At 42.1% G+C, this 27,789-nt stretch overlaps 1 protein-coding gene across 7 annotated transcripts in view; it reads left to right on the top strand.

The window, feature by feature from the left end:
• Positions 1–27,789, top strand: part of PLD1 (phospholipase D1) — a 203,867-nt gene that overhangs the window by 40,177 nt on the left and 135,901 nt on the right. For 2 of the 7 annotated variants that reach the window (XM_055307787.1, XM_055307783.1), the window contains exon 1: positions 430–560. The exons of 4 other annotated variants lie outside the window; for them this stretch is intronic. The gene's annotated coding sequence lies outside the window, so the exon portion shown is untranslated. Of the gene's footprint in view, positions 1–429; positions 561–737; positions 819–27,789 lie in introns of those variants that run through there. One more of the 7 variants, XM_055307785.1, reaches the window with a different exon arrangement.

The following is a 27,789-nucleotide window of genomic DNA, read 5'->3' as shown; positions in this document are numbered from 1 at the left end:
AAAAAAAAAGAAATAGTAACCTCATATGTCCCTCTTACGCACCGTGAAATTGCAGTGCTGTATCACCACCAGTTAGCCACTGGGACAACATTGTAAAATTCAAATTTCATGGCCCTAAGGGGGGGGGGGCGGACTGTATTCCTCCTATTTAAAAGGAATGAGTCACTTTAATACAGTATGTGAGGAGCCAGAAGGGAGTGGGGGTTCTCTTCGTGTGTGTGTGTGTGTGTGTGTGTGTTACGGTTTTCTTAGGCAGCAAGTTCAAAAATGAGGCCTGAAGCGTTTGCTCAACTGTGTACGTGGGTTTTGGTTCTCACGGCCGCCCCGTGTCTATTTAACATATGGGGAGTGGTTTCAAGTCCATTACTAAAGCTTATAGGCTACAGTGCTTTGTGGGCTTGGCTAGGGTTTAAGTGGCCAAGTTGGGAACAAACTGCCTTCCTTGTGCATGTGGATTCCTTCCTCCCCTCTGGGCTATCAGCTGCTTTGGAGATTAGGTTCCTAAGTAAGGATTCTCTCAGTAGAGCAGTATGAAGCGGCTGCTTTCACAGGGGCACCAGGTTAGTAAAGAACATCGTGGACTTCGTGCTGCGTGTCAGATTGTCTTTCTCTGCTCACGGGCCGTAGGGGAGCCAGCATAGCATGTGAGCCGCGGCTGCGCTCTTGTAGAGAATAACAGGAGTCGCTTGATCCCGGGTCGGTTAGGGGGTTAGGATCCTCCTTAGAGCACAGGCACGGCCTGACAATCTTAAATGCACGTGGAAGCTAGGAGGAATCGGCGTATGCTGGATTTGCAGTCTAGAGATTTATACTCGGTGGTGAGCATTTTCAGTTCCTTTTCCCCGGTTCCTGTCTTTGTGTCCTCCCGTTAAATCCTCTAGGCGTAACTGTGATTGTAGTACATGGGTGATTGTACTTTTTTTTTCCCCATTTTTTCTATTTTATTTTATTTTTTTTTTTTTGGAGCCTTAGGCAGCGGTGTGTTGCCATCTAGCTAGCGGTGCTGTGCCTCACTCTCGTGCCCGACGCGCGGTTTTCCCTTGGGCCTACTTGTAGTTACAATGAACCAGAATCTCATTTTAATTTTTCTCTTTGAAGAGTCTGGCATTTTTCTAGAATGCCTCATAAAATACCCGCATAGCTATTGATGTGGGCGGAGCGTACAGGTGGCTCAAGCTGGACTGAATCCCTTTTTTGTCACTGTTTGCATTCTGGGGTAGTTTCCTCAGAATCTGAGGTTACTTTTGGAGTAAATCTGATGAAAAATGGAGTGTGCCTTGTGAAACATAGCAGTATTGCTAATGGTCATAAAATGAAATTCAGCGAATGACATTAAGTACCAAGGGGGTGTCTTCTTTAATTTCAGTAAAGACCCAGAGAGCAGTTTTATCTTTATTAGTTTGTCACCAAAGTAACCCAGCATGAAATTGGTCTGCAGGAGTAGTTAGGTTGGATGATGTTTTAAAGTTTGAGACCCTATGAACTATTCTTATTTTTATGTTAAGTGTGCTTTAGTTCGAGGTAATGTGCTTGTGTTTTTAAATAATACGAATCTGCTTCTGTTATTGCTATTTTATCCTGCCCTTTTAATTCCCCCCCAACTGGCATTAGAAAGGATCCATCCTTCCATGTTCTTCTCTGTTTAAAAAAAAATAAAACTGAGGGAAAAGAGGGATTAAAAAAAGGAACTTTCAAAGTGTCCTTGAGGTGACATGCTAAATTTTAAGGACCTCAGTCCCTAAGGATCACAGTTTCCATATCTGCTGAGGCTGAAGTTGTAAAGTCATGATTATGTGCCATTTCAAGATAACAAAATTAACTGTACTTTATACCCTGAGACACAGCGGTCCAGTTATATTGTTGCCTCTGCCTCTGCAGATCTTTTTTTTTTTTTTAATAGCAAATCCACGAGGTCATTTTAGTTTAAAAAAAAAAAAAAGGCCAAGCCTGCTCTAACTTGCTCAATATATGCTCCGACTGCATGTTTGTACTATTATGCTATTATGAATCATTAATGCTCTTAATTTAAAATTTAAAGGAAGACTTTTGTCAACATGATTATAGCTATCCAGTGATTTAAAAACAAAACAATAGTTAGGGACATTTTGCTCATTAAATATACTTGTGCTTAATTAGCATGGATAAAAGTCTTAAAAAGCCCACATGAAACTCATTTTGTCTGGGAGATCTGTTTCTGTGTTCCCAAGGCCTTCACAGCCTTTCATCTAGAGAGGAGAACCAAACAAAATACCAGTGAGTAGAAGCACAAATAAACAAATGTGGCAAAGTAGAGGATAAGAGGGCAAGCTCCCTAAAAGCCACATTTTAGGGTTTTTCCAAAGAATATTCATTACAATAGTTTCCTTTGAACGTGGGGAGGGAAAAAAAAGACCATATTGGTAAGGAGTTTGGAATCTGTAATTTGAGGATAAAGTAGCTAAGCAAATCTTATTCCTGACTCTAGGTTTGAAGGACACATGCCGTAATTCTTATTCTTATCTTGCCCGGCTGGTTTAGTTTTGTTACGTCTCTGCCTTTTGCCTGGAGTCAAGTAGAGACGAGTATTTTTCTCATTCCATACCATCTAATTTTAAGTGAGGCTTTGAGCTGGTTGCTTTTTATCAAACATGCCTTCTTGCTCGTCTTCAGAGTACTCAGTGTCTCCTAAATCGCAGATGGCTTATGAGCCTAGCTGGTGATGCAACAGCACGTGATCCTTACTTTGTTTTAAAATAATCCAGAGCTTCGAGGTTGGAGACGCATCCTTTGGCAAATGATGCCCACTTTGAATTGGCCCACACCCCAAATATCAGGAAAACTGACTGGCGGTGAAAGTCGGGCACTCTGAGGGAAGAAACAAATATGTAGAAGTCATTGTGATATTAGAGGTAGGTTTTTCAGGAGTGCCTGGGTGGCTCAGCCGGTGAAGTGCTTAAGTGTCTTGGGCTCAGGTTGTGATCTCGGGGTCCTGGAATCGAGTCCCACGTTGGACTGGACTCAGTTCCACGTTGCACTGCTTCTCCTTTCCATCCGTGCTCATGCTCTCTCTCACTTTCACTCTATCAGATAAATAAATAAATAATTTTTTTTAAAGTGGGTTTTTTGACTGCTGAACCTTGATAAGTCCATTGATGGCCCAAATCACTCTCCTTCTACCCTCTGGTCTGGATCTTCGCGGTGCCCTTCTGAAGGATGTGTTGGCTCTTGGCCTGCAGTTTCGGGCCTTGGAGGATTTGCAGAAAGGCTCTGGTGAGCAGTGCCACCACTGCCTTTTTCACACCTCAGTCCTGGGTTGTGGCTTAGCTCTGCTCTCTGAAGGGGCTGGTGCGCAGGTGTCTTGTGCTCGTGTATCACAAAGTGTGTGTGTTGAGGGTGGGGGCCGGATTGTGCTGCAGCCGTCCCAGACTGTGGCTACTAACTTCCCAGACGGATTGCAAAGTCTGAGGACAGAGGCTCAGACTCCTGAGGCTTTACTCCTGAGGCTGACCTGACCATGGACCTCTCTAGTTCCCCCTTTTTATTCTGAAAAACCCAATTTACGTTTTATATTTTAGCATTTCTGGCAATAGTGGTTATGCTGGTCATAGCAGGAATAGGAGAGGTAGTGGTGGTAATAAAAACACAACAACAACAGCTACCACTAAAACCATTTCCTAAGGGCAGTTCCTGTTCTAAGCCTCTCATGCACTCCTCACAACAACCCGAAGAGGCCAGTTGTCCTTATCCTCATTTTACAATCGAGAAAACTGTCCCAGGAAGGTTATGCAATTGATCCAAGTCCTAGCAGGTAGCAGCAGTAACAGTGTTATGCCTCAGATGAGTCCTCTGGTGGTGGTGGTGGGGGGGGTTAGTATGAGAAGTAGATGTTCTTGGGAAATATAATCCAATAGTTCTTATTAATGAGAAACAACCATATAAACATTGACATCTGTGTTGCTCTTCATGATCAAAAATGTTTCTGTTGATCCATTGTCAACCAGTAAGGAATGTCCTTGGTGTTCTTTTTCTACTGGGTGGGAGGTGAGCTTGTTCTCTGTTTTCTCGCCTGTTCTGCTCATGACCAATGGTAAGGTATAGAATTTGCCCATGGTCACTGGATGAGACCAATGGTGATTGACCTGTCCACATGGAGAATAAGCCAACAGCATTGGAAACTCTTTTAACTGTGTACTTAAGCTAGCCTTGGAACTTTTGAGACTTTAAAAGGCTAAAATAATAAAACCACTAAGGCTAGGAACTTGGATCTTCCAATTGTTTAGCTTTAATTTGGCCTGTATGAGTGTCCTCTTTATTCCTACCCAGTATGATTTCCTGCTGATAATCAAAGCTCTGGTTATTTTGTCAGTCCTGAGGGCTTTCTGAGGCTTAGTAGAAAGCCAAGAATAGAAGACATATATTTCCTTTAAACATGTAAATGTGCATTTGAAAATGTTGGGCAAATAACTTAGTCCAGCTTTTGCTAAAACTTAAACATGTGACACGTAAGTTTGGAATCTTTAACAATGTTTAAGAACATAGCCCACAAAAAAAAAAAAGAACATAGCCCACAAATTAAGGAACTAAGCTTAAGGAGAAGAAAAGGAAAGAAAAGAAATCAAACAGTAACAATTCTGCTCTTTGGATGGGGAGGCAGTTTCTCTTCCTAAAACCAGTAGAAGAAATCACAAAAGGAATCAGGTAGGTAATGGATTGGAGTTTTCCAAGTAGGAGTGTAAAAGCTCTAGGTATAAAGATACTCAGTTATTATCATAAAAGGTTAGAAATAATCAAAATGTAGTAGAAGAAAACTGCGTGATGAATCATTAGGCAACAATTTTGCGACTATATGAAAAAATTGTATTAGGAAGTGGTGATGATAGATCTTCAACTTAAAACACTCCACATCAAACTGTTTGTGCATCACATACTTGGCCATTTTTAAAATATACCTATTTCTGTGTGTGTTATGTTTAAGGAGAGTAGAAATGACAATCACCTTAAGGTAATGGGGTTTAGGGATTATTCTGAAGGTGGGAATTTCTAGTAGCTTATATTTTCTTTTCTCTGTATACTTTTCCACATACTAGTATTTTTAAACATGATTATATTTGGGGAAAAAAACTATTATGGAGAGAAAAAAATGAGAACAAGATGTACCAAAGTTTAATTGTAGGTTCACATCACCTGTAATCTATTTAAGGTGGTGACTTTAAGAATGATTTTAATTTTCCTCAAATAGCTTGCAAATCTAAGATTTCCTTTAAGAAGACATTATCATTTTTAAAAAAAATTTTTATTTATTTATGATAGTCACACAGAGAGAAAGAGAGAGAGAGAGGCAGAGACATAGGCAGAGGGAGAAGCAGGCTCCATGCACCGGGAGCCCGATGTGGGACTCGATCCCGAGTCTCCAGGATCGCACCCTGGGCCAAAGGCAGGCGCCAAACCGCTGCGCCACCCAGGGATCCCCACATTATCATTTTTATAATAAAAATTAAAATAGATTAGGAGAGGCTGGTTAGATTTGGAGTAAGACCAATTAGTATAAAGGACGGGATCATTTCACTTTGGAGAACGATTGTTTTGCTATGTTTATGCATTGTCATAGGAAGCTGCCTTTTGATTTTTATCTATCAGGTTTAAAATTTTAGTCGACGGTTTAGCCAATCCAGTGACAAGGTAGATAGCTTATTTCATAAGGGATATGGGAGGAAGCTCACTTATATGCTTGAAGCATCAGTGTAGGAAAGACACTGCGGTGGATTTCCAGTGTGTCTCGATAACACTTCTCTTGCTGTAAAAGCAGCGGATGCTGTTTAGAAAGGGACGAGTCACATACCGAGATGATCCTCAGAAGAGGTGGTTCACCTCAAGATGGAAACGAATCTTAGAGGAGTTGACTTCATTGTTCCCTCTCCTCGTTTTACAGTTGAAGTCACTGAAGCCCAGAATGATTGAATCCCCAAGGCCACAAGGTTCTAGTTGATTCGGAGTCTTTTGGGCCTTTTGAGGTCTTTTGGTTCCCTCATTGCTGTTATTTCTACTACTCCATTCTGTACATTTAAAAGCCTTTTAGTAATGATGAATGAAATTATATTTCCTTTTTTTCTGGCTTGGTAAAAATCAAAAACTAATGCCATTCACCACGTACCTAATGACATTTGAGAAGGAGGCTGAAGGCCCATTATTGCTTCCAAAGAAAACTCACCAACTTCACAGACGTGGTCTTTTTTCTCATCATTGTTTGAACATTTTGTTCCCGGGTAAGGCTTATTTAGTGCACATCTGGTTTTCATGTTTATTCTGGAAGACAGTAGCCACATGGAGTGACTAGAGATCACTTGATACTGAACCTTGGAAAACTGTTCTCTAATAGGTTTATTGATATTGTATAATTTACATATCACAAAGTTAACCCCTTAAAAGTGTACCAGCTGGTGGTTTTTAGTGTATTTACGGAGTTGTGTGACCATCACCATCATGTGATTTTTAGAACATTTTCATCACTCCGACAAGAAGCCGTGTCCTCACTGGCTTGCCCTCATTAACCCAAGGCAACCCATGTTCTGCCTTTTGTCTCTTAGACTGGCTCACTCAGGGCATTTCAGATGAATGGGATCATACCTTATGTGAGAAATCCGTGAATTTCAATTTGATGCTGAAGGACCACTTAGAACATGACCTGGTCACTATAAGGGCCCTCTTATCAGTAGTGTCCTAAAAGTATGAGATTGCGACAAAATAAACTCATTGTTGTCACCTGTTTATTAGGTTAAGTGGCTCATTTGTGTTTTCTGGAGTCGCTGTATTTAAGATTCAACTTAAAATATTCAGTATTCAAATTTTAAAACTATATGGGAATACATACCCATTAATATGAGATCGTTGCAGACTGTGTTGCAAAATTGTTAGGTTAGACCATTGCTTATTCATTGGGAGCTTGAGTAAATCACTTGACTTAGTACTAAGATTTAATTTTTTTAGTCTATGAAATGGGGATTAAAATATAAGTACTTTATGCCTTATAGGGTTCTTGTGAGACTTAAATGAAATCATGGATATGAAAGGCCTACTGTAGGGGTGCCTGGGTGGCTCAGTCGGTTAAGCATCTGCCTTGGGATCAGGGTCCTCAGATTGAGCCCCGTGTTGGGCTCCCTGCTCAGTGGAGAGTCTGCTTCTCCCTCTTTCTCAGCCTCCTCCCGCCTCCCACCAATGTGCTCAGGAGCATGTATGTGCTTACTCTCAAATAAATAAATAAAATCCTAAATAAATTTTTAAAAAGGCCTACTGTAGCACTTGTTACTTCATAGGTCTTAAGGGAATGTTCACTATTGTTGTTATTAGTGTCATTCATAATAAACTATAGAATGTTAATTTACTTTGCCTTTTAATGACTTTATCTGTGCCCGCCTAAGGATTTGAGTTGTCTTGCAAGAGTATTTGCCCACCATGAAGCATACACACAGACACACACAGGAATAAAACAAAACGAGGCCTGATCAAGTTCATAGAAAGACAGTATCAGAAGAAAGTGTAATAACAATAGTAATGATAGCTAATATTTAGGTAGCAGGTTCTCAATGGACATTCCTGTAGAGTCTGTCCCAGTGAGTGGAGGGGTTAATGCCAGATCAAAAATGGGCAGAGACAATCCAAGAGAGCCCCCACTGGTGGGTGGAGGGGGGGATCTTCGATGGTCTCTGGTCCACCTTCCTACCCCATGCAAGAGACCTTGCCATAGATGGCAGCTTGCTGTCGTGCTGGAACTCACCATGTCGAGGTGCAGGGTGCACAGCAACTGCTTATTAAGTGCTTCCCATGAGCTAAGCTAGAATTAGAGCCCAAACTGATTCCAAAACTGTATAATTATTGAGTAAATGCACCTGCTCAAGGCAACCAGTTTCCTTGTTAATTCTTTTTTTATATTTTGATTTTATAATTTAATCCCCATTTCGTAGATTAAAAAAAAATTAAGTCTCAGTAAAGTCAAGTGATTTACTCAAGGTCCGAAGAGGAGATGGTGGTGGGATGGGGTAACTGGGTGATGGGCATGAAGGAGGACATGGGATGTAATGAGCACTGGGTGTTATATGAGACTGATGAGTCACTGGCCTCTACTTCTGAAACCAACAATACATTATATGTTAATTAATTGCATTTAAAGAAAATTCAATGTAATGCTCTAATATATAATAGACGGAAATGTGCACTCTCATAGGTCCCTTGTGTACCTTCGACATGAGGAAGCAGGCACCTAATAGGACAGTCCCCTGGTATCTGAAGACGATTATCGTTCTCTCGCTCAAGCATGTGGGATTATTTTTTATTGTTCTTTAGATTCCATAGTTTAACACACCACCACTCTTCTTTTTTCCTGGAATGTGTCCCTTTGGAGAATGCACAGGAAACTGTAGTGGTCTTCAAGATTCTTTCCCGATGTGCTTTCCCAGCAGTAACCTTCCCCAGTCCCGAGATGGAGCACCTCCTCCTCTGGGCTCCCACTACCCTTCTCTTCACACTCTGAGAATCAGCTTTTAAAAGTCTGAGAGCTGTTCACCTGTGTGCTCTTAAACTCCATCTTCACACCTGACAGGTGGTAACTGCTCCATACAGTGGAAGAGAGAATTTTGATCTAACATCCGACAGCTTCCTAACTGTATCTGACTTTACAGTGCTATCAGTTATAAAAGCCTTTGGACAAAAGATGTGCAGGTAAACTCTGCTGACCTGGGTGCTAAGGTAGAAAATGAAAAAGCCACAGCCTGTGACTTCTCTTGGACCAAAAGTAGCATCATTTTGGGAAGCCGACTGAAGGTTGGTTTCGATTGGTTGCGGCGCCATATTCATTTTCCCTTGGCGAAATTATCCACTAGTTGCCTGATAGAAGCAAAGTGCTTCCTTGTGTATTGGACAAGGCTGACACCCATACCTTTGCTCGGAGAGATTTAGATAAAATGATGATGACATTGACAATGGGTCTGAATCACAAAGTTCACAGTGAGCGTATACCAGTATTCAAGTAAATGCTGATAAGAAGATACAGTCCGAAGTTATAATTCTGTTTTCATTTGAGATTGTACCAGTTTTTTCATAGAGTATGGGGTTTTTCCTTAAAGTCATGGATAGAGGGTTAACTTAAGAAAAAGTATGTAAAAAAAAAAAGAAAAAGTATGTAAACTGGGGCAACAAGGGAGCTGGTCTGCACCTGGAGGAAAGAATGTGGATCTCACCAAAGGTTGGCTGTAATTCAGAAAACTGGTCTGCGTCTTACATGAATTCATTAGGCCCTAGCTAGGACATTCTGCACGTACTAGTAGAAGTGCCGGTGGTATTCAGTCTCAGGAGTAGTGAGTGCCTCCTTTGAGTGCTAGACTTCATATTTCTCCACCGTGTGGACCCTAGAGCTCTTCCTCTTGCCATAGGTGCCTGAATTTGCCAGTCGTCTCTACCCCTACTGAGTCTTCCACTCCCATGTGAGTTCTTACAATAGCAGGCATCCCAGTGAATCCATCTTTTCCATTAACATTTGGCTACTTTTATACTAACTTTTCCCTAGGGAAAAAAAAAAAAGCCCATGCTGGTGGAGGCCTAGGGTGCCATTGCTGCTCTGAGTGGTCCCCAGAGGTCTGGGTTAGGTCTGAAAGAGGAAGACCGAGGCAGAGAATTGAGTTGAAGAGGACGCAGAGTGCAGCCTGGAGACAAAGGAGGTGGCTTTTCTAGAGAGTGCTGATGTGGTGCCGTCCAGGAGCTGATGGCACACTTCCTATTTTAGGAAGCTTTCCATTCCCGGGTCACTTTCCATCCTAGGGAGCCCAAAGTGTTTAGAAATTTCGCCTGTATGTTGGCATGACATAGGCCTCTCTAGAATAACCATCCTTGTGTTCTGGCTCCATCCCCTGGATCCGTAGAGAAAACATCTTACACCCATAGGCCTTGATATGTTTGAAAGACTTCTCATTTTTGTTGAGCCCCAAAACCTCAGATTCATTCAACAATTTCTTTTTTTTTCTTTAAGATTTTACTTATTTATTCATGAGAGACACAGAGAGGCAGAGACACAGGCAGAGGGAGAGGCAGGCTCCCCTGTGGGACTTGATCCCAGGACTCCGGGATCATGACCTGAGCCAGAGGCAGATACTCAACCACTGAGCCACCCAGGTGTCCCTTGACCATTTCTCATAATATATTTTTCAGACTCTTTCCCAGGCTAGTCCCTATTCTCTGAGTGTCCGTGGTCTGTCCTTGTTGTTCTACGGTCCTCGGATTGAACACAGTGCTCCAGCTACAGACTGCATAGCAGGCTGGGATTATCGGCTACTTTCCTGGCTACTGCTCTTCTGATAATGTATCCTAAGAATGCATCAGATCATAAAAAAATGCCAATATTGACAGGTGCCATTTTTTGTACTATGGTTATATTTTAAGACAATGTGCCCCAAAATGCCTTAAATATGTTATGTCACTTAACCTTCACGATGCTTATTAGAGTCAAGATTACTATTTTATTTCCTTGATTCGAAAGCATTGTCAATGGCAAGATATATCATCAATTAAATTTCAGCTTTTCAGGGGAAAGAGAGGAAAGAAAAATGGCACCGTATTGAATGTAGGTATAAAAATGCAATAGTCAGGGTGCCTGGGTGACTCAGTCAGTTAAGAACCTGACTTTGGCTCGGGTCATGATCTCAGGGTTCTGGGATCGAGCCCCAGGTCAGACTCCACTCTGTCCCAGAGTCCACTTGTCCCTCTGCCCCTCCCCTGGGTCATGATCTCTTTTTTTCTCTCTCTCTCAAATAAGTAAAAAAATCTTAAAAAAAATTAAAATGCCACAATCATGCCAGTCTCAGAAAGGTTAAAATGCATCTGTATTGAGAGAGAGAGAGAGAGAGAGAGAGAGAGAGAGAGAGACGCACACACACTTGTGCTGACTGCAGCGCGTGCTCCTGCCGTTCACTCACCTCCCTCCCAAGGAGCTCCAGGTGAACTTGGCTCCTCTCCAGGTTCCAGGGCTTTCTCACAGAACAGCTGTCAGTCCCGGGCACCCCCAGCCTGAACTTGGGCATGTGTTTCAACCTACATGCAGATGTCTGCATTTATCCTTAGCAGCGAATGACTTTCTGTATGTTCCTCTCCCCCTATTTTAGAGCGTGGTTATGAGATCAAACACATACGTGTTTTGGGGTGGCTCTACCAACCTATGACGTAGGCGTGCCTGGAAGGGATGTGTTCCTTAGCCATGCAGCCCGCGATGCGGTTGGCGTAGCATAATGGTCACGGTTCTTTAACCCAGTCCATCACTGGTCTCATCCGGACTGGGAATTCAGATCTGTTATGGGGAAACACATGCATTTGATTGTCTCTGGGGTCCCTGAAGCCCCCATCCTAGGCTGACTCAGGCCTTGAGACTCTGTCGTGCTCCTTGTGGTTAGTATGTGCCTCTCTGTTTCTGTGACTCCTGGACTTGACTCTGAGTCAGAGTCCCTGGGGGCCACGCTGCCCCTAAACTTCGCTTCCCCCTTGCCCTCTGACTTGGAGCATGCTTCCATTTTCTATTTTCCTTTACTGTAAAATCCTGGATTATTTGATGCAGTTTATAGAAAATCTCGGAGTCCAGAGGACGATCATGACAGTAACAGAATAAGTGGGTTGAGAAATTAAAAGCAGTTCTTTTTATAGGCCCATTGTGGTTGAAGGAGGAATATCTTGCAAACTTTCTGGGAGAGATCTGGATGATTAATGAGCAAGAAATCTATTCTAGTTGTTCTAGTTCCTTCTGGATGAAGACAGGGAGGAAGTACAAAGTGTCAAGAATGTCTAACTGAAGGTTTTAAGGAAAAGAACCTGCTGAGTAGATTTCAAATGACAGAAAGGATTTAGACCTAAAGAGGGGAAGGAATTTCCTTCTGTATGCAGTGTCATCTCTTAGCATCTGGAAGTACAGATTTGTGACTAGGAAACACGTTGTAATGAATTTTTTATTTTAAAAATGGGAATAAAGAAAAAAGATATACATCTAACTTTCTATGAAGACCACTTTTAGTTATGGACATGGATTTTATATGTGGAGTTCTTAGGCTTTCATAACTTGGTTTAAAGAGGTAAGAAATATGGAGTAAAAATTACTTCCATCAGATGCTTTTTCACATTTTGACTCTGAACCCAATGCTTCTTGTGAGAGGACCATTACTGTCCTGCACTTCTTGGCTAAAAATATAAGCTGCTTACTGTCTACAAATGTAGATGCACCCTTCAATAAAGACAACCATGCACCATATTGAAATAACTCAAGTTTAAGTCAAGTATAAAATCAAATGGAAGTTGATTTTAGTGTTGTGTTAAGGAAAAATGTGATAAACGTTGCCTTGATAAGAAGTGACCCCTGGATTGTGAGCGAAGGTGGTAATATCTTATAGATCTTGAGTTTTATCAACCCACAGCGCGGCCCTACTCTTTGCCTGATAAGCATTTGCCAAAGGCTTACTCTATTTTTATTTGCTGCGTGATAGATACTTCTCAAGACACAGGAAGTTTTAGAAGGGAGTGGGACTGTGGATCTATTCCTTTATAGATTCAGCTCTTGCCTCTATCAGCAGTTCCCAAGGGATCAGTGTAGGTCCTTTATAATCTCTGGGTGCCCCCTCCCAGGTGAAGGAGGGTCTTGGTGCACCAGAGCAAGCTGCTTTTGTTCTCACTGTCCTATTTTCCTTCTTGGACCTCCCTCCCTCATGTCATTAAAGTAAATACACCATTTCGGAGTCCTCTAACCTAGTGTCTTTCAAACTGCTGTGCATTTGCATCTCCTGTGATCTTGTTAAAATGCAAATTCTGTTTCTGGGGCATGCCGAAGAGTCTGTATTTCTCCCCCTCTTCAGGGTGATGCCTCCGCTTCCAGTCCTCCAGTCCTTGGGACCACACTTTCAGTGGCAAAAATCTCGAGGTTTTCACCGTCAGTGCCCCCAGGAGGACAGGTGGTGGCAAAGGGTGGGTGATAAAACAAACATCGTGTGGAGGAGCCTCACATGTTCACTGATGACTGTGATTACTTTGGTGGGTGCCCAGCTGAGCTCAGAGGGGCAGCAGTGCACCCGGTATTAAGAAGCTGGGGACCTGCTGCCCTCTCTCTGCCCTCCAGCAGATGAATCACATGGGCACATTACTAATCTCTCTAAGCCTTAGTTTCTGAGTTTGGGACAGCCAGTCTGAAAACCTCTGTATAAGGTTATTGTGCTGGAGTAAATGATGAAATACATATGAAGTACTTAGTAAGTGCTTGCTATTCGTAGCTCTTAGTAGTAATAATTTAGGAAGCATTTATCGAACACCTCCTGCAGGCCTGGCACGTCGAGAGAGGTATGTAAAGATTAAAAGGCAACTCTTTAATTTCAACTGGGGTAGAATTGGTTTATTTGGAGGTACCTGGAATGGAGATTAGATCTAAAACCCTTGACTTGAGTCCAGTGCCCTTCCTGCCCCGTTCACTCTATGTGCTCATTGTCTGGTTCCTATGACGTGGGTAGCTGCTTTAAAGCAAACCTGGTTTCAGACAACCTTAATGAAGTGGAACCCATGCCCTGAGTCTCCATGGCTTTGACATGTTCTCATTTTTAAACTGAAAGCATGTTATTTTTGGTTCCTTGGGTTTGCACGAGTTATCAGGACAGAAATAGAAGGATAGGTTTTGGTTTTGTTTCTTATCAGCTGAATTGTTTTCCATCAGCAGGGAAGGAGCGGTATCAAAGGAATAGGCATCCTCAGTTTCTACTCTGGTGGATCAAATTCTAAGCCTACATCTGCCTCCCATTTTTGGCATCTGCCTTTTAAAGTGGTTTCAAAAAGACTCTGTCTTTGCAAGACCTAACTTGTTTTCCTAATACAAACTAAGAAAAATATCCACCCTGCCTCTTCTGCAGCAAGCCAGCGGCCCAGCACGCATGCCTGTGTGCCTGCGGGGAGCTGTGTGATCCTACTTTTCATCTCTCTTTACTACCTTTCTTTGAAAAGGAAATGATCACTGACTCAGAATTTTCCTTTTCCTTATCTTTTTTGTTTTGAAGTTACTGAGACATGCGTGCTTTTTTCTGAGCTTAGAACAGTTTGTGTGCGTGTGAGGTACATGCTTTTGTAATTTTTTTTAAAAAGGTACTGGTTTGGCAGAAATTCTCCAGTGTGACTGTTGAGTCTGTGAAAGCATGATCTCACTGAGCAGTCTTCAGATGTGCAAACAATGGAATTTGAGCAATATTCATCGTAGGCACAGACAGATTGCTTTCTTTAAGTGCTTTGATGATGGCTTTTTCCTTTGTGTCTTTGTGGTTATAAGTAGCAGTTTGTCTATTTTAGTTATAAGAAATGTAGGAGTGATTTTGCATTGGCTGTTGCTTTGTAGGATCAAGGAAAAGTACCTCCTCTTCCTTTGAGTGTTGATATATGTTGATTGATTTTTTTATGCCTCTGTTTATTATTTCCGTGTGCTCCCAGATTTTTTTTTTTAACATCAGCTTCATGGGGTTAAAATTCACAAACCATAAAACTCATCCACTTGAAGTGTATACTTCAAAGGTTTTCATACATTCACAGAATTGTCTTTGCAGACTTTTGCCAGGACTTTTTTCTTTCCTCTTTCCACTGTGTAGCCGAAATCCCTTCGTATTATCATTCCTTTAATGAATCTTCTTACTACTTAGTTTTGGGCATCTGTTGGTGCGTAGCAATGAATTTGTAGAAGCTACAAACTTGAAGGCACTTCCTGATTACATTGTGGCTTTTTATTAACTTTGTATTAGGGCTGTTCCAGTGATGAATCATAATCTGTCAACTACGTCCATGTGTTATTAAGCCTGGCATGTTGCTCCTTACTCCTGTATCCTTCCTTCCTGCAAACCTCACCCTCTATACAAATCTACTTTGGCATGTTTACTTTAAATATTGCATTGATTCTAAAATGTGACAGAACTGAATTGGGATGGTCCCGTGAAGGCATTGGTCCAAACAGCAGAAACTCATCTGGAAATTGTTATTCACTGTAGTGACTTCATAAGCAGAGCAGAGCCAGTCTTCTGTTCAGCTCAGTATCTTTTTTATTTGTGAAGGAACACATTGTTTAGCTGGCTAATAAAAAAAAAAGTAACCAGTTGAAATCTGTTGTTTATCCTACAAACTTCTATTTTGGGGCAGCCCAAGCTTATTATTATTTAATGCTTTTTAGCTCTAGTCTTCCAGTATCCAGAGGAGGGAATGGGAGGTGGTGGGTAGAGACTTTGAGATACCGTCTAAATGCCTTCCTTAATCACCTTCCTGGACCCAGTGCCTGGCTACACTGCACCTTTTTTCATTTCCTCTAGCCTGCCACGGTTGTGGACATAAAATATGGAGGTCATATTGAAGAGAGATTTAGAATTTGGCAGGACTTATTGATTAGGTATAGAAAATTAGGAAAGATCATTGCTAAGGATGAGTGTCAGGATGCAGTTTATGCAGCTGGATAGATGATGTTTCTTCTAGTTCATTCAGGAAAGAAATCTCAGGATGAGGAAATGTTTTGGTATTTGGAAGATGACGAATTCTAATTTGAGCATATTGAGTTCATCCAGTGGGGAAGTTCATAGGCAGTTGGCTACATAGATCTGAAGCTTAGGAGAAAGAATGGACTGGAAACCAGGCTCTTGAGAGTCCAGTAGACACTGCGGACTGGGAATACAGAGATTGGCTCCTGCCTTCAGGGAGCTCCCAGGCTTCCAAAAGAGGCAGAGGCATGTACTCTGTGGAAAGGAACGTACTCAATGGTGGTATCACTGGAAAGCCATTGAAACCCTAAAGAAAGGAAACCTCAGCCTCTATTGTAACCTTTAGAGTGAATGGGATCACTCTGAGAGGTGAGTACAGCGGGAAAGAGAGATCCCATGGCCCAGAAAAATACTAGCCTGTAAATACTGAGCAGAAGAAGAGCTTCAGAGAAGATTCCATTTCCGTAGCTGGATGAGGAGGAGGACTGCTGAAAGGATGTTGGGAGCCTGAAAGCCAAGAGAAGGCGTGAAGAATGGACTCAGGAGTTAGGCAACAGAAAGTTAAATGAGAGCAAGAATGGGGAGGTGTCCTTTGGATTGCACAATATGCAGGTGGTTATGAACTTTGTTGAAAGCTGGCAGAGTGTTGACGTGGAAGCTAGGTGCCGTGGTTGAAGATTGAAGGGGGAGTGATGAGATACAAAGGAGGAAGTAGATAATTTTTTCAAGCAGTTTGCCTTGAAATGGGGGTGAGAGAGAGAGAGAGAGAGAGAGAGAGAGAGAGAGAGGAGCAGGATAGAGTCAGCTAAGGCTGGAGTCTATGCAGTCAAATGCTTTTTCTGTATCTGTGTTTAGAAACCTTGGAGAGTTGGATTGGCCCAGGGTTTGGTTTTTTAGGCAAATGCAACAGAAGGACGGTAGGACCAGCAAGGAGAGATTTTCAGCAATAGAGGAATTAGAGTCATGGCCCGTGTGCGGTCAGCTGGATGAACAGGGGTTGTGAGGCCTGGCATGGGCTGAGGGAACAGGAACGGTTTGTCTGAGACGCAGGTGTTGGTGAGTGTCAAAGGTGTTCTTGGAGGCAAGTTGTCTTTGCTGCTGTTTGACCAAGAAAGAGGATGGTCTCCTGGTTTTAATGACTAATGAGCCACAGGGCAGTTCTGTAGTAGCCATTTCATCATGAGCTCTAAATGTGAGATATTTTGCAGGTTTGGGGGAGGATATGATGCCACTAATCATGTATGTTCATCCGTCCCACCAAAGAAAGATGGAAATGGTATCTCTATTGTCCTGGCTGTATTATTTCTTTTTCTAGATGTACTTCTTTTGTTAAAATCAAACAAAATCCATTTATGTCCCTTCTGTTAAGTAGTTGGGTTAGGTACAAGGCATGCAGAGTGGTTTCCAGATATGAGGTTTGATGAGGAAAGTTTATAGAGTACTGTGTACTTCTGAATATGAAGATCAGTAGCTTCTAGGGAATGCATAAAGCAGGGAATGTGAAGCTCAGGAGTCATGATTTGAATCTCAGAACTACTATTTACACAGTATGACCTTGGTCAGACCTCTTAATCATTTTGCATCATCACTTCTTCAGTTGAAAAGAGAAAAAAAATAATAGTTTATCTGCAGGATGAAGAAAAATAAGACACGTTTGTGAAAAATGCTTTGTAATCTGGAAAGCATTATGCACGTGGTCTCTGTTTTGCCCATGTTATGAGCTGTACTAAGCTGTTCTGAGTCTTACTCCTAATCATTCCTCAATTGGTCTATAGTCACTGGGAGTCCAGAAGACACTAGGCACCGAGAATGTAGAGATGACCTCTCCCTTCAAGGAACTGAGAATCTTCTAGAGGAGGAAGAGGCCAAGTGGAAAGAAGTGTTGCTCAATGGACTCCCTGAAATGCTATAGAAGCACTGAGGAGAGGCCTCTAGAACAGACTGGGAGGCTTCCTGGCACCTGTGATGAACAAAGAGTTTAGTCAGGCAGAGAAGGAAGTTGGAAGAAGGCAAAGCTGTATGGGAGTGGCCTTTTGGGAGGCTGAGGGGTTGGAGAGCGTGGCGCGTGTGGCTCCGTCCAGCTGAGCAGGGAGGCAATACTGTCCAAGGCCTGACTGAGGTCACAGCATAAGAGAAGCGGGGGGCGGGGGGGAACATACGTGCCAGTGGGGCGCTTCAGGATGTTTTAGGTGGCGATGAGGTTGGTAAGGGAGTTAGCTGATTAATGGGAAGGAGGGTTTGAAAGCCGCACAGGCCGGAGATGGTGCGATGGGAAGAGGGGCCCTCCCCTGGGGTTTTGGTGGGAAGGAGGTCAATATACAGAGCAAGGTGGGGAGTACTGAGAAGGTTCCTTCCCTAAAGCCCCTCTTCCCAGTAAAGCAAGATACGTGGGGTCATTTTTTTGTCCCCAGAGCCCTGCACAGTGCTCAGCCGTTGTGGTTGCTCAGGGAGCAGCTGCTGAGGGGTCCCCGTCACCTGGAGGCCCCGGGAAGCTACTCGGCCAGCGTGCAAAGTGCCTCGGTGTGCCAGTCCGCCTGGCACGAGCTGCCCTCGCCAGGGCGCTGGAGTTTGGCAGCTGTCCTCCTGTTTGCCATTTCTTGTTAGCATCGATGTGACCCATGTGCTTTGGATTCTCAGGGAGGTTGCAGAGTCAAGTGTCAAGAGAAAATTCTGTGCCTTAACGACAGTCAGGGCAGTGACACTTTCTTGAGCAATTTGAGCAACCCCGAACTTGTTCTTCTCCAGTGAGGCTGGCAGCCCGTCCACACCTACGGAGCCGAGTCTGGCTGCAGCTGAGACAAAAGCGGTTTATCCTGCCCGTCAGGTCACCCTTCTTACACAGTTTGGACATGGTTCAAAGCTGCATTATGTGGAAACACGCTGCCCCTGAGAGAGACCTGTGTGAGCATGCGGGGTGCAGAAGGGACCTGAGTTCTAGACTCGCCTCTGCTTTCTCTGTGTGACCTGGGGCCCCCGTCTTCTCAGTGCGTCCAGGGAGGTTAGACCAAATGATTCCGCAGATCATCACATGCACTAGATGGCTCTGACCCAGTCTGGTATCCACTGGTTTCATTGGTCCGGAGATTGTAGCCTCAATTCTTACTTAGTGGCTGCCACCAAATACATGTGCCGCAGGTTTATTGACTTCGATCGTATGGGCTCCTCTTTCTTCTCCCAGACACATGCACACAGGCAAAGTGAAATGATGCCCATTGATGTGTAATTTATTCATTCATTTCTTCTCAAAACTCCTAAAGATATGAGACAGATCATACTTGATTTCTTTCAGAGATGGCAAGGAGCTTGAAGCCCCTGAAGCAAGAGGTCAGAAGCATTCAGAGGCTTTACTGAGGCTCCCATAGCGATGCCGGCCATGGGGTTGTGACTAGGGAGTCTGGACACAAGTTCAACACGTGGTCATTCGGGGTCTCCAAGGAGCTCACAGCTCAGGAAGAGTGAAAAAGATACAGATAACTTCACTTTATTTTATTTTTATTTTTTAAAGATTTTATTTATTCATGAGAGATACAGAGAGGCAGAGACACAGGCAGAGGGAGAAGCAGGCTCCCCGCGGGGAGTCCAATGAAGGACTCGATCCCAGGACCCTGGGATCGTGACCTGAGCTGAAGTCAGATGCTCAACCACTGAGCCACCCAGGCGCCTCCAGATAACTTCACTCTAGCAAAAAATGTTGGATTTGTATGATGGAGGCCAAAGGAATGGCAAATGCACTGAGTTTGCTACTTTCGTGGTTTGTGCGGCATTTAGGAAATGTGTCTGTTCCCAGGTTTTATTTTTTCACTTCTCTTGGCTAGAGTGTCAGTGCTTGATGATTGATGTCCCTGCCCCATTGGTGATGCTCATAGTTAACAGTAATATCAATTATGTATTGAGTTCTTGCTTTGTGTCAGGTACTGGGTTAAGTACTTCCTTAGATCCTAAAGATTAATCTCATTTTATAGATGACAGGACTGAAGCTCCGAGAAGCCCCAGAGTAATATAGATGAAGTGACAGGTTACTCGTCACAAGACTCCTAAGTGGCAGACCCAGGGTTAAGAGCTTCTGTTCTTAAGCCAAGTGGGCTCAGAGGCTGTGCATGGGTTGCAGATAAGCCGAAGGCATGAGTTAGGATAGATTGTGGAATCTTAAGGAAGATGAGGATCTTGTGACTGAGTAAGCCTGGTGGATTCAAGGTTTTCACCTAATTTTTAATTTTCATTTAGTAGGCTTTTTTGTTTTTGTCCTACTTAGAAAAGACTTTTGGTTGCTTACTGTGCTCATCTATGGGAAGGACCCAGCTCCCTGTTCCCAACAGGAAGTTTACAGCATCACAGAGGGCATGAAGCATGCCCCCAGACCTCTGAGGCACAAGTGCAGCCTAAACCTAGAAGCAGATGATGCAAGGCTTAGTCAAGAGAGGTGTCTCTGCCTGCAGCGGATGGGTTGGGGAGAGTCTGGAAATTTTCAGTAAGAGGAAATGTGGAAGGTGTCAGCGGGCACAGAATTGGGGGAGGGGGAGTGTTTAAAGTGACAGGAAAATGCACAGGGAGGGGGAAAGACCAGGCCCAAGTGTACAGTTTAGTGTATAATTATAAATCAAACACCCATGTAACTACTGCTCAGGTCAAGAAAAAGAACTGTGCCAGCCACTTCGCAAGCTGGCCCATCTCAGCGCCAATCCCCCAGTCCCCAAAGTAATCACTCTCTTTGTATTTCTCCATAGTTTTATCATCGGAGTGTGCATCCCTAGACACTGGGGTGTAATCTTGCTTGTTTTTATCATTTTCTTATTTGATATTTATTTTGAACCATTTTTAATCGACACATTCTCTTGCATTCTTTTCTTTTCCTTACAATTTTCTTGACTAAAACCCCGGGCTGTTTGACCTATGGAGTTGCCCACGGTCTTGGGTTTTGCTGATGGTATCCTCATGGTACAGTTCAGCATGCTCCTCTGTATTAGCTTCTGTAGTTGGTAGTAGGCTCTAGAGTCCTAATCAGAATGAGGCTCCGTCCCCAGGACCCATTTGACCAGACAGTAGCAGATGAGTAGAACTTGAGTAGGAGGTTGGGCTATAAAGGCATTTTGAGTACAGATCAGAAATCCAAATGCTATGATCAATGATCCTGAACTATGGTCCAGCTTTGTGTATGTATGTGTGTGTATGTGTGTCTGTGTAGGGGGCTGGGAGACTAGGAGGGTCACGTTCTAGGTTTCTAAGCTAAAGTACAGCATCTTCACGGGTATCTTTTCCAGCCACATATCTACATGCAAGTGGCTATTGGTTACAATGTTAAAAGGGTGAACTAAAGAGGGTCTGAAAACTTGAAATAATATGCAGGTGGTTGGTGGTCATTTTCTGTAGTATTGTGATATAAGATTGCTAACGATTTCCTATAAATGCTTCATAAGTGAAACTATGTCATAGGAAATGGTAAATTCATAGTAGGAATACTTTTGTAAATAGCATACAAATATTATAAGAATAAGTCTAGGGAGAAACGAGTCTTAAATCAAGAAGTAGAAAAAGAACAAATCTAAGTAAAAGGAAGAGATCTAAGAAGGTTGTCTATTGAGAGGTAGATTTGTACTTAAGGAAATCCAGAAATACTCACTTTTTTTCAGATGGCTTATTGAAAACTGCTACCGTGAGTATAATTTGTTTATTCTTACTTTTTTTAAGTTTATGTATTTAAGTCATCTCTACATCCAGCATGGGGCTTGAACCCACAGGCCTGAGATCAAGATTCACATGCTCTTCTGACTGAGCCTGCCAGGCACCCCACCATGAGCAGAATTTAAATAGGAAAAAGGCCTTACAAGTATTATTTCTTGAAGAAACTTTTTAGTGTCATTATTCACATTGTTTTGCATATAAAAAGTAAGAAGGCCAGTTTATAATCACAGCAGCGAACACGCACATGGCACTGACTTTTCCCCAGATACGATTTTTAGCATTTTATATGTAAATTAATCTCACAACAATCCGATAATGTAGGTATTATTACTCTCCCCATTTTATTGATTAGAAATGAAGGCCCAGAGAGGTTGTCACTTGTCTGGGTCTATACGGCCAGCAAGTGGTGGAACGGACATAACAACTTAGGTAGCCACGTCACTCTAGTACACTACCTCTCAGCTAGAAGAGGGGTGGTAGCAGGGGCCAGTGGCTCTGACGTTTCTCTGATAGGGAGCCTACATATTTGTCTTCAGTCTGAGATACCTGTTCTTTTTAATTTCGCTAGAGCTCAGGAGTGAGCCCTGGCCCCACTGCACACTGTAGCTGAATGACCTGACATGCTCTCCTCTCTTCCTTGGGCCTCAATTTACTCACCTCTGCTGTAGAGGGGACCATGAGATTTCCTTGTAGAGTGTTCTGAAGATCAATGAGATCAAGTATAGGAGAATGTGTTAAAAGAAATAAAATGCTATGTTGGCTCTAATTTTAATAATACGTATTAGGATTTTTACTTCTGTATTTTTGAGGAACTTGTGAAACGAGCTTCATTATATTTGAAATACTTGGACTTCTAGAATGAATGAATGAATGAATGAATGAATAAAGGGACTTCCTAATTTGAAGGTTAAATTTATACTGGTGCTAAGGAGGGGAAATTTTCAACTGAATATATTAAGGCTTTCTTTTTTTAACAAAAAAGTTGAATTGGAACAATTTTAATAACTCCTCCAAGAAGGGAAAAGCAAAATACAGTTTCAGTTTTGATGACTGTTTTTCCCTTGCCTGAGCATCACCACCATGGATGGTGGAAACTCCAACTTTGTAGACCAGAGCCGTAGATCATCAAGGCTCTACTTGGAAGTTTAGTTGTTTCAAAAAAGGCCAGATTTGCTTTCAGCTCCAGTACAGGCCCATTTAACTTCATCTTTTTAGCACTGACGTTGAGTCAGTCCCCATGCGCGGCCAAAATTTGTACGTGCCAGCTGTTGATTTTAAGGGAAATCAGATTGGAGTCCACAAATAAACTACAGATTGGAGACTACAGATAGACCCAAGGGTGGTGAGGGACAGTGGGGGACACAGCCCTTCACAATATTTTACATATTACCCTGTTAGTGGGTCACCGGTGTTGGCTGGATTTAGAAGGAATAGTGTATCTCGTTTTTGCGAAGAATGTAAAAATCATTAACCGAGATTGAATTTAAGGACATTAGTAAAATGTCACTTACATTTTATAGGTTTTTAATTTGTTTTAAATGAAATACTTAAAAAATACAGATGAACATTTAGGAAATAAAAACCTGTGTACCTATAATATCCAAATTTAATAATTTTTTTTCATTTAAACATATAGCCTTCTGGATCAAAATAAGAAACAAGGAAAATGTTACTGAGTCCTTTACTACCCGTTCCTAATTACATTCTTTCTCATTCTCTCTATAAAGATGACTACTCTTCTGGGGTTGTTGTATAATATTTCCTCAATTGCTTTGTATGTCCTACTTCTTTATACATCAATGGACACCATGTAGGATTATTCTGTGTTTTTTAATCTTAAACAAAAACTCTGTCTTTTGTTTTCCCACCAAACTTTGTGTTGAGATTTATTCGCGTTGATACAGGCAGTTCTGATCTATTAGAATTCCTTTGCCCATTCTCTGTTGGGTGTACATTTTGGTTGTCCAGTTTTCTTTACTGTGAAAAGTACTTCAGTGCTCATTCATAATATATTTTCTTAAATAAGCTCACCCATGGTTGAGTTTCTTGGTGACTATATTTCAAGGAAGAAATGCAAGGGAAGGTTATGCCATGTTCCAGTTTATTAGGCTTTGCCAAATTGCTTTCCGAGGGGCTATTTAAACTCACGCTTCTACGAAGCAGTGAGTGAGAGTTCCATTACCTTACACTGTAATTTCTGACTTGCAGAAATTTTACTAATTCAATGGATATGAAAAAGTATCTTACTGTTTTTATAGGACTTCCCTGATTACTGGGAAGGTTAAACATGCTTAAAGATTCACTGTAAATTCAGAATTCATCTTATATAAATTGCCTGTATATACTCCTGGTCTATTTTCTACTGATCTTCGGATGTTCTTATGTATTTGTAGGAATTCTTTGTATGTTCTATGTATGTCTTCTCCAAATGTGGGTTTGTTGTTTAATTTTGCCACTTGTCTAACAGAAGTTTTAAATTTTAGTGTGGTTAAAGCTATTGGCTTTATGATTTGTGCTTTTTGTGTCTTGTTAGGATGCCTTTGTGACCGTGAGGCCATAAAGACATTCTTCTATAGGTTAGAATTTTTAAATTTACATTTAGAACATTAATCCAAATAGAAATCATTCTTATGGGAGCTGTGAGATTGAGAACTGATTTTATTTTATATTTCTTTGTGAATTGCCAAAGGTGCTAGCATTGTTTATGAAGGGCTCATTCTTTCTTTACTAATTCTTTTTCATGCCACTTCCATCATACACCAAGACCCATACATGCATGGGCTTATTTTGGGGGGGGGGTCACTCTTTGGTGTTCTGTGTCTATTTCTTTGTCAGGACCACATTATTTTAATTTCTCCAGCTTTATAATAATTTTTGATACCTGGTTGGACAAAACATACCTGCCTATTCTTAATTCTTTCCTATTATGAATTTTAGGGTCACGTTGTCAAGTTCTGTGAGAAATTCTTTGGAATTTGAATTAGGTTAGTTTCAGGAAAAGTAATGTGTTTATTTGGTTCCATATTTATTGAGTTTTAGGATATCATTTCGCTGTTACAGACCCCATTTCTTTCTTTCATTTTTTCCTTTTTTTAAGATTTTATTTTTTTTATTTGAGAGAGAGCAAATAGTGGGAGGAGCAGAACGGAAAGAAGAGGGAGTAAGGGAAAGAATTCTGCACTGAGTGCAGAGCTTGATGCGGGGCTCAATCTCACGACCCTGAGATCATGACCTGTGCCTAAACCAAGAGTCAGAGGCTCAACAGACTGAGCCACCCAGGTACCCCACCCCCATTTGTTTCTGATGGGAGTTTAGTTGTCCTTAGTAGGGTTCTCTTAAATGTAATGTGTCCTTTTTCTCTGGCTGCCTTTTTTTTTTTTTTTTTTAGATTTTATTTCTTCATTTGATAGAGTAAGCACAGGTGGAGGGAAGTGCAGGCAGAGGGGGAGGGAGAAGCAAGCCTCCCCATGGAGCAGGGAGCCTGATGTGGGGCTCCATCCCAGGACCCTGAGGTCATGACCTGAGCAGACAGCAGATGCGTCACTGACTGAGCCACCCAGGGGCCCCTCTTTGGCTACTTTTATTTTTTTAAATTTCTTTATTTTTAAAAGTATTTTCTTTATTTATTCATGAAAGACACAGGTAGAGAGAGAGGCAGAGACACAGGCAGAGCAAGAAGCAGGCTTCATGCAGGGAGCCTGACATGGGACTTGATCCTGGGTCTCCAGGATCACATCCTGGGCTGAAGGCGGCGCTAAACCGCTGAGCCACCTGGGCTGTCCTCTGGCTACTTTTAACATCTCTTTTCTTTATACTTTAGCAGCTTGACTTTAATATGCATATATATGATTTTCTTTGTATTTATTCCTGCTTGCGATTCACCAAACTTCTCCAATCTGTAAATTTATTTTACCAAATTTGATAACATTTTTTGCCATTATTTCTTTAAACATTTTTTTTTTCTTCCTCATTTTTTCTCTAGCCCAAATTCCTGGGCCTCAAATTACATGTATGTTTGCTCTTTTGATATCATTACATAAGTCACTGGGGCTCTACTCATTTATTAGAAATCTTCCCCCTCCTTTTCTGTCTCTACTTGAACTTGGATAATTTCTACTGCTCTGTCTTCAAGTTCATGGACTTTTTTCGGTCATTGTCATTCTGCTGTTAAGCCCATCCAATGAATTTTTCTTGTTTCCTGATAAGATTTTCTGTATGTTCATTTGTGAAAAACACACTTCCCTTTACATTCTTGAGTTTGTTATAATAGTTGCTTTAAAATTCATGTCAACCGGGGGCACCTGGAGAGGCACACTTGGTTAAGCATCTGACTCTTGATTTTGACTCAGGTCGCGATACATAGTCACGAGATCGAACCCCACTTTGGGCTCCGTGCTCAGCACAGAGTCTGCTTGGGGTTCTCTTTCCCTCTCCCTCTGCCCCACTCTGCCTCTAAATAAATAAATCATCTTTAAGAAAAAAAATAAAATCCTTGTCAGCTGATTTCAACATCTCACAATGGGCCTCCGTTGATGATAGCCTTTTCTCTTCTGAATGCGTCACATCTTTCTGTTTCTTCTAGGTCTAAAAATTTTAGGTATGCCTGATAGATCGTAGAAACTCAATTCAGTTATGTTCTTTTCAGGAGATTTTTTTTTTTTTTTTTTTTTTTTTTTAGTTTTTGAGTGGGTAGTTAATTTGGCTGGACTTCAACTCCAAACTCCAAACTCGGTCTTTCCTGTGGTGGGCAGCTGCAGAGATCTTCGTGGAAGTCATTTTAGTACCATCTGAGTTCCTTTGGGGTTGTGCTCATGCCTGCATTGTTCATGGGTTAGCCTGTCAGAAGTTGGCACTCCTCCTCTGGGGCTCTCCTTTTCAGAGTTTCCCACTTCACATTTCAGCTACTGTGAAGACTGTGAAGCCTGTTGTCTGATTCTTCAAGCCAGCAGGACTGCGGATTTTCTCTCTGAGTTTTAGCCACCCAACCTAGCCTGGACTTCCTCTGCCCTTAGACAAAAACAGTGCCATTCCTTTATCCAAGTGTAGGTGACCTTCCGGTTTCTGCCTCTTTGTGGTGGTTCTTCAGACAGTTTTTTTTTATCATTGAATTTATAGTCCTGATCTGTGGGCTGGCTGACATCATACAATACCAGAGATTATAACCCTGGATCAGCTTTATATAAAGGTCCTCATTTCGTCGTTTCTTCAGTTCCATGCAGTTTCTTCCCAGCACTGTTTATAGGGTATAGTTTTGCTCATCTCTCTTAAACAGAGACTGTAACTCCTGGAGGCTTAGGTTATTTGGAGGAGGCTTGCTCCCAGGCCCCTGTCTCTTGTTGTCCAGGGGTCATGTCTGCTAATATTCATGTGGGGAGAGAACTGTAATCCCAGATCTTTTCTCCAAGGCTGAAACCCTTGGGCCTCTTCAGCTTTAGTTCCCACGTACTCATCTGACTTTAATTTGTTTCTTCATCCTTGGAAACTGGTTCTCCTGCATTATTGCTTTTGTTGTTGCTGCCTCTGCTTTCATCCTTAACTAAGGATTTTTATTTTTATTGATTTATTTTGAATATTTTATTTATTTATTCACGAGAGACATAGGCAGAGACACAGGCAGAGGGAGAAGCAGGCTCCATGCAGGGAACCTGATGGGGGGACTCGATTCCAGGACCTGGGGATCACGTCCTGAGCCGAAGGCAGATGCTCAACCACTGAGCCACCCAGGTGTCCCTTACCTAAGGATTTTTAAAAGAGGATTACAGTTTCTTCAGCAATTCTGTGTTGGTAGTGGGAAAGGGGCAGCTACATGAGCTTGATCGTTTTGTTTTCAGATATTTGTAACCGTGTCTCCTATAGTGGGTGACATCACACCCACCCCTAGGATATAATTCCGACTGCCAGTTCTTGTCCTCAGGGATGGGACTGGGCTCTGGTATGGATACAGGGATTTGGTCCAACGTCTGGTAGCTCTAGCAATAACCGAGGGCACAGGAAACAACGAACATGATTTCCGTATCTTCTAGAGTCCCAGCTCGAAGCCACTCACTTTAGATCATTTAATTCTTACAATTCTTGAGCAGTATGACTTCCACTTTATAGATGAGGAGACTGGGACTTACAGAGATGTCTAGATCTATCTAGATACCTCGTTTCAGCCTGAAAAGGGGTCAGAATTCAAGCTGTTTAACTCAGAATCACATACTTTCCATGGTACTCAGCTTCCTTGACAAATATTTGTTTTTTTTTTGTAAGTGTGTGGATAGGTTATGGAAAAAATGAGATTTTTGCTATACTTATCAGCAGTCATGACAGCTCGGGGGCTCGTTAGCGCCGGAGGATGTACAGAGGAGTTTGCACGCACCTATTTGCTCACTTCGTTCTTTTCAGAGGTGGGTGATCACTGAAAATGCTGTGTTGCTTAAAACTCACTGTGAAGGAGGTTGAGAGGTGAAAGGGTGGAATCATGGAAGTTTAGATAGCTGGAAAGAATTTTAATGATAAAGTTCATAGGGAATGGACGTCCTTGGTGAATGGAGCTGCCGTCACATGATGCAAAGATCAGTTGGAAGAAAAAGAAGCAATGCTAGTAGAAATGGCTTAGTCAAAACCTTTGATTTTCCTAGCTTAT

This window comes from Nyctereutes procyonoides, unplaced genomic scaffold (assembly GCF_905146905.1).
Source record: "Nyctereutes procyonoides isolate TBG_1078 unplaced genomic scaffold, NYPRO_anot_genome, whole genome shotgun sequence".
NCBI lineage: Eukaryota > Metazoa > Chordata > Mammalia > Carnivora > Canidae > Nyctereutes > Nyctereutes procyonoides.
The sequence above is the reverse complement of the archived record's forward strand: the minus strand, read 5'-3'. Positions and strand labels throughout refer to the sequence as shown.